The sequence below is a fragment of the Nannospalax galili genome, unplaced genomic scaffold, assembly GCF_000622305.1.
Source record: "Nannospalax galili isolate Female #2095 unplaced genomic scaffold, S.galili_v1.0 scaffold872, whole genome shotgun sequence".
Taxonomy (NCBI): Eukaryota; Metazoa; Chordata; class Mammalia; order Rodentia; family Spalacidae; genus Nannospalax; species Nannospalax galili.
Window position 1 is genome coordinate 818,702 of NW_008332654.1, and position 6,774 is coordinate 825,475.

Here is a 6,774-nt window from a genome sequence, read left to right on the forward strand (position 1 = left end):
ATAGTATCTACTTTTAAAAATTGTGGATGGAAAAGCCTTTTAAACATCACCAAAGCTACGTGAGTTTTTAATTTAATGCTTTAAAACATTATTCAGTTATATTAATTCTGTGTCCTTAAAATGCTGGGTGTCGTGGCACATGCCTTTAATCCCAGCACTCAGGAGGCAGAGGCAGGTGGATCTCTGTGAGTTCAAGGCCAGCCTGGTCTACATAGTCAGTTCCAGGACAGCTGGAGCTACAGAAAGACACTGTCTCAAAAAGACCAAATTTTTTTTCTTATATTTTATTAGTTTTCATTGTTATGTATGTGAGTGTATTGTTTGCGTGTGTGTAAGTAAGTGCACCATGACATGCAATGCCAGCCAGCAAAGGTCAGAAGAAAACTTCGAATTCTCCTGGAATTGGACTTAGCCTCCATGTGGGTGCCGGAAGTTGAACCTGAGTCCTCTGTAAGAGCAGTAGTGCTCTACACCACTGAGCCATCTCCCCAGCCTCAATTCCGTGTATTTAAAATGTCTTAATTTGCATCAGTATGAATTGTGGCATTAACAGTTAAAACAGTTATCACTCCAAGGCTAACTCCTTATGTTTAATTTTTTTCCAAATTTTGTGAGTGCACTGTGTCAGAAACATAGGCATTTGTTGTTCCTCAATGTCAGGATTATTGATTAACAACAATACATTCACAAAGTATATTTTTTGATTGGCTGCACTCTCCAAGGAGTTTCAATTTCTCTTGATAACTGACCATTGGCAAACAGATTCTTTTATGTCAACCTTTATAATATTAGCTCTGAGATTGCATATCACACATCATACAGTAATAGTGCACATATGTATATATATATTATATAATAGGTACCAAAAAGTTAAAGAGGCTTCAGCAGACTTCTAGGAGTTCTAAGAGGCCTCAATGGAGAGAGGAGTGAAGAGCTGATAAAGATACAATGAGAATGACTGCAAAATATTAGTGAGCACAGCTGGAGGACTTCTGGAGGCACTCTGAGATGGGCTCTGCGGTTCAGGTGGATAAACAGATGGACAGACTGATGGCAATTCAAGTAGGTCCCATCAGCAATAGGGACCAAACTGAACTGAAGCCCTGGGGACAGGAGTTCTCTGCCGGTCCTTCCCTTGATGCACACATGATGTGATCCGATGATAGGTCATGGGGGCCATCATCACCTCAATGTTAGGTGTGCTTTCCTCTCTTTTAAAAAAGATTTGTTATGTATTTATATGTTTGTGGAGGTTTATATGCACAAGTGTGTGCAATTGCCAATGGAGGCCAGAAGAGCAAGTTAAATCCCCCTGAACCTGGAGTTACAGGCTGTTGTGAGCTGCCCAGTGTGGGTGCTGGGAATCAAGTTCAGCAAGAGCTGAACAGCAAGAGCAGCAATTACTCTTAAGCTCTGAGTTATCTCTTCAGCCCCAGGTGTGCTTCTCTTTAAGGGGTCCAGGTGAGGGTGCTGCAGTCTTGTGTATTTGGTAATTTCTCCAGCATGGTTTTACTGATAGAGTTTTAGCCCATGTGTATTAATATGTTTCCAACATCATTTAGTAAAGTTGTAAGTAGTACTATTTTTTTTACTTTCAGCAGTACATTATTTATCACTCTGTGTTTCATGGGTGGTGCCAGATAGTTAGTTGTGATAACTGCCCAAAAGGTTCAGAATCATCCTGCCTCTGCATATGCACTCAAAAGAAGCCAAATGCTGCTATGTAAAAAGGACTCACCCAAGTGGAAGGACTCACCTCTCTAAGGATTCAAAGATAGGTGTGTTTCAATTGGAAAATCCTTAGAGATCAGGAAACTAATAAGGGGCCATGGGAAGTAGTTCATGGGAGGGGAGACAGAATGCAGTGCTATAAATGGGAAAGGGGAATGATGGAGAGGATGGGTTTAATGGGCTAGGGAATGGGAGGGCAGGGCAGAACAGGGAGAAAAGAGGAGGGATAGCTAACACTAAAGGCCTTTTGAAAGAGTCATATGGAAACCTACTATAGAAGCTTCTTTCAATATATGCATGTATAATATGAAAAGAGTTTAAATGTAGTTACCCTATAATAGGGGTTCAGTGGACCTAATAGACATAAATGAAATGAAATAGACACAAATATGAAATGAATAGACACAAATGGCAAACGAAAAGTTCAGTGCCAGGAATGGACTCCTTTTGGAGTTGTTCACCAGAGATATCCCATAGACCCTCAAACAATATGGTCTATTCCATTGCACAAGGTTGCCCACCAGAACTTGTTGGTAATACCCTATTGCTGAAGATAATAGATACCTGAGTCACAGAACAGACAAGAAGAAATGAAGCTAGTACTGACCTCAAAGTCACATCACTAACTTTGATGGTTAGGTTCCATAGTACTAGAAGGTGCCATATATGGTGCCTGGTAGAGAGAGGTAATCATTAGCCTTCCTCATCTGTGAACGCTTTGGCTTATAATAACAACTGATGGCAAAAAATACCCCACTAATGGGGCTGGAGAGATGGCTCAGTGGTTAAGAACACTGGCTGTTCTTGCAGAAGACCTGGGTTAGAATCTCAGCACCCGCATGGCAGCTAACAGCTGTCCGAAACTCCAGTTCCAGGGCACCTGATAGCCTCTTCTGTTCTCTGCAGGCATTGTATGACACGGGTACACTTACCTACATGCAAGAAATACATGCATACACATAAAATAAAAATAAATAAAATATATATTTTTTAAAAAGCCCACTGGTACAATAGTGACATGAATATGACACATAGAAGTATCCAGTCACCTTCTAATTATATTAAAGGCCCACTTCACAATAGGGAACCCATACCCGGCACTATTATCAGATCAGAAGTGTTCAACCTTAGGATAAAAAAAAGATAGCTCTGGGATAGCACTAAATATTTTTCAGTTATTTATCTCTGTTGAGTGTGAATACTTTGTGTGTGTGTGTGTGTGTGTGTGTGTGTGTGTATGTATGTATGTGTGTGCAGGTACATGTGAATAGTGGGTACATGTAGAAGCTAGAGGACAATCTTGAGTGTCTTCTCAGGAGCTGTTCACCTGTTCTTTGAGTCAGGGTCTCTTACTGGCCTGGAGCTCACCCATTAGACAAGCTGGCTGGTCAACCTGCCCCAGGAATCTGCTTCCCCAGTGCTAGGATTATAAGCACACCCCACGGTGTCTTGCTTTTGTGAAATGTGGCTTTTGGTGATTGAACTCAGATCCTCTTGCTTGCACAGCAAGCACTTTATCAAATGAACATCTCCCCAGTGCCCTGATTACCCTCTGAATTTACTTTCTGATAGGACTGGGGAATAACACGTTCATCACATTAGTCAGTTCAAACAAGTTACCTGAAGTCTTGTTGATCAGCACCAGTAAAGTTCTTTTTTAATTTAAAGACATTTAAAAAATTTTTTTGTGTGTGAGTGTATTGCCTGCATGTATGTAAGTGTACCTATGTTGTGCAATGCCACGGAAGTCGGAAGAAGACATCAGATCCTGGGGAACTCTGGAGGTATGGATGGTTGTTAGCTGCCATGTTGGTACTGGGAGCCACACCTGGATCCTCTGCAAGAGCAGCCAGTCCTCTCAACTGGTAAGCCATTTCTCCAACCCCTAATTTTCCCTTTTTTGTTGTGTCTGTATTTGGTTTCAGCATTAGAGTAATACTGACTTTACAGAGGGAGTTTGGGAATTCTCACTCTGTTTCTAACTTTTTGAATAATTTAAGCAGTGTTGTAGTTCCTCTTTGAAGATCTGGTACAGTTCTGTTGTGAATCCATTTGTACTTGGGATGTTTCTAAGTCTGGAGGCTTTGTATTACTGTTTTAATCTTTTGTGGTTTTAAGTTGTGACTTCTTGGTTTAACTTTCATGATTTAACTTTGTGTTGAATCTAGAAATTCATTCATTTCTTTTAGAGTTTGTAATTTAATAGAGTATAGGTTTTTAAAGTATTCCCTTATAATGTTCTGGATATTTTTGGTGTCCATTGAGATGTTTTCCCCTTCATCTCTGATTTTGTGGAACTGGATTTGCTTTTTCTTTCTTTTGGTTAACTGGGCTAAGGGCCTATCTTGTTAATCTTTTCAAAGAAACAGTTCTTAAATCCATTGATTCTTTGTATTGTTTTGTTTCTATTTCATTGATTTCTCCTCTGATTTTTACTATTTCTTCTCATTTGTTGGGTTTTTATTTGGGCTGTTCTTACTTTTCCAGATTCTGGTTGTACCATTAACTCATTTGTTTGTGCTCTTTCTGATTTTTAAAGAAGATATTTTATTTATTATTTTTATTTTATGTGTTTGCATGTTTTGCATGAGTGTAAGTGCACCTGTGTTTTGCAATGCCCAAAGAGGTCAGAAGAGTGCATCAGAGCCCCTGGAGCTGGAGTTAGGATGGTTGTTAGCTGCCATGTGGGTGCTGGGAATTGAACCCAGGTCCTCTGCAAGAGCAGTTGGTGCTCTTAACCAGTGAGCCATCTCTCCAGCCCATCTCTTTCTGATTTTTAATGTAGGCACCTAAAGCTATAAATTTCCCTTTTAGAACTACTTTTAATGCATCCCAGAGGTTTTGCTGTGTGTGTTTTCATTTTCGTTTGGTTCCAGAAATGCTTTTTAACTTTCTTGGTTTCTTCTTTGACCTATTCATCAAACAGATGAGTTTTTGTAATTACTAGAACTTTCTTTTGCTGTTAAAGTTGTCTTGTATTGTAATCCAACAGAACACATGGAATTACTTTAGTTTTTTTTTTTTTTTGTATTTGTTGAGGACTTTTTGTACCCCAGCATGACATCAGTTTTAGAGAAACTTCCATGGTTAGAAAGTGTATTCTTTGGTAATTGAGTGGAATATTTTGTAGATGTCTTTTAGCATCATTTGATGTATATCATTTAATTCAGATGTTTATTTATTCTTTGTCCAGATTATCTGTCAATTGGAGAAAGTGGGTTACTGAAGTCACCTACTATTATTGAGTTGTGGTTTATCTGTGTCTTGAAGCCCTGTAATATATTTTTTTCAATGAAACTGGATGAGCCAGAGTTTGGTGCTTATGTGTTCATGATTGTAGTGTCTTCTTGGTCAATTGTTTCCTTGATCAGAATGTAGTGACTTTCTTTATCTCTTTCTATTAATTTTAAGTTTAAGTCTATTTTATCAGATATTGGAATAGCAACTCTTGCTTGTACTGTGCCATTTTCTTGGAATATCTTTTTTCCATCCTTTTACTCTATAGTGTTACCTGACCTTGAAGGTGAGATGAGTTCCTTATAGACAACAAAATGATTTTTTACTTAATCCATTAAACTACCCTATGTCTTTTGATTGGGGAAATGAGGCCATTGATATTTGGGACATCCCTGGCCCACAAAAAATGGTTAAATAAAAAAAATAAAGTTATTATTGAAAGTTGTGTATTGGTTGCTATCATTTTGTTTTCTTTTTGTATTCTTAATCATATTTATTTGTTCTTTCTCTGTAGACTCATGGTGCTGTTACTTTTTTCTTCAGTCCTTTGTATTGCATACAGTATTATCCTAGGGATGGTTTGATGAACATGAGTTCTTTCAGTCTATTTATATCATGGAAGATTTGTCTTTCTTCTTTGACTATGAGTGTGGAGATGGTGGCAGATGAACTGGTTCTAGCTAGCTGACTGCACTGCTGGAGCTGGAACAGAGATTTCCAGGCCTAGTCTGGGAGTTGGGAGCTGCAAAGGAGTGGACAGATTCTGACTAGATCATCAGGGTGGTCTGGAGCCTACAAGAAGTGGGTTCAGTGCCTGGTCCCAGAGGGGAAGATGGAGAAGGAGCAGGCTGAGTTCTGACTAGTGTATCAGGCTAGTCTGGAGCTCTTTAGCAGCTCATTCCTGACCCAATCCTAGAAGGGGAAGATGGTGCCGGAGTGGGTGTGTAGCTGACTAGCTCATCAAGGTGGTCCAGACAACTTATTCAATTTCATTTACATTGCAAAGCTGGGAGATACTACTTCTTTTCAACCTTTTTTTTTTTTGCTTTATTTATTTTAAAATTTTTAATAATTACATGATTAGAAGAAGCAGTTCATTACAGCTTTAACATATTCAGTAACACACTCCAGAGCAAGAGTGCATCTCTTTCACAAGTGGCTGCAAGTTTCTAGGTTCACAGTGGAATTAATAGAGTTATACAATATTGAACTCAGTATAAGCCCTGTAAGACATAAAATTGAATGAGTTTTTAACCTTTAAAAAAAGTCTCCATTTTATTTTAGAGTATATTGTACCTTGCAGAAAGACTCATTGTTTTTGCTACTAACTCTGAGATGTTGGCGCATGCATCTCTAATCTGTATGTATCTGATTATTAATAGTCATAATCAGTTGCACTTGGATCGTTGGCACCTGTGTATATTTATAAAGTCATCGGGTAGATTTCAGTGGTAATGTTTATCACCTCTACTAATTAACATGACATAAATTTCCATGCTACCTCCTCAAATATAATACATTTTTTAAAATTTATTGTTTTTTTGTGTGTGTATATCACACAGAACATCCCAAACCATCTTATACAACTATACACCCACTTCCCAGGTGGCACCCTCCCATAGCCTCCCTCCCCCCACTAGAGCCCTTATACTCTGATATCCCTGCTACTGTCTGCTGTGTTGTGGGCACCCCCAGCCATTCCCCACTTGTCCATCTGGTGAATCTAGTCAGCCTATCTAGAAATCTTTGTTTTACGAAGATCAGCTGTTCCTCATCTAGCAGCAATCAGCTGTCAATATTCCTTTA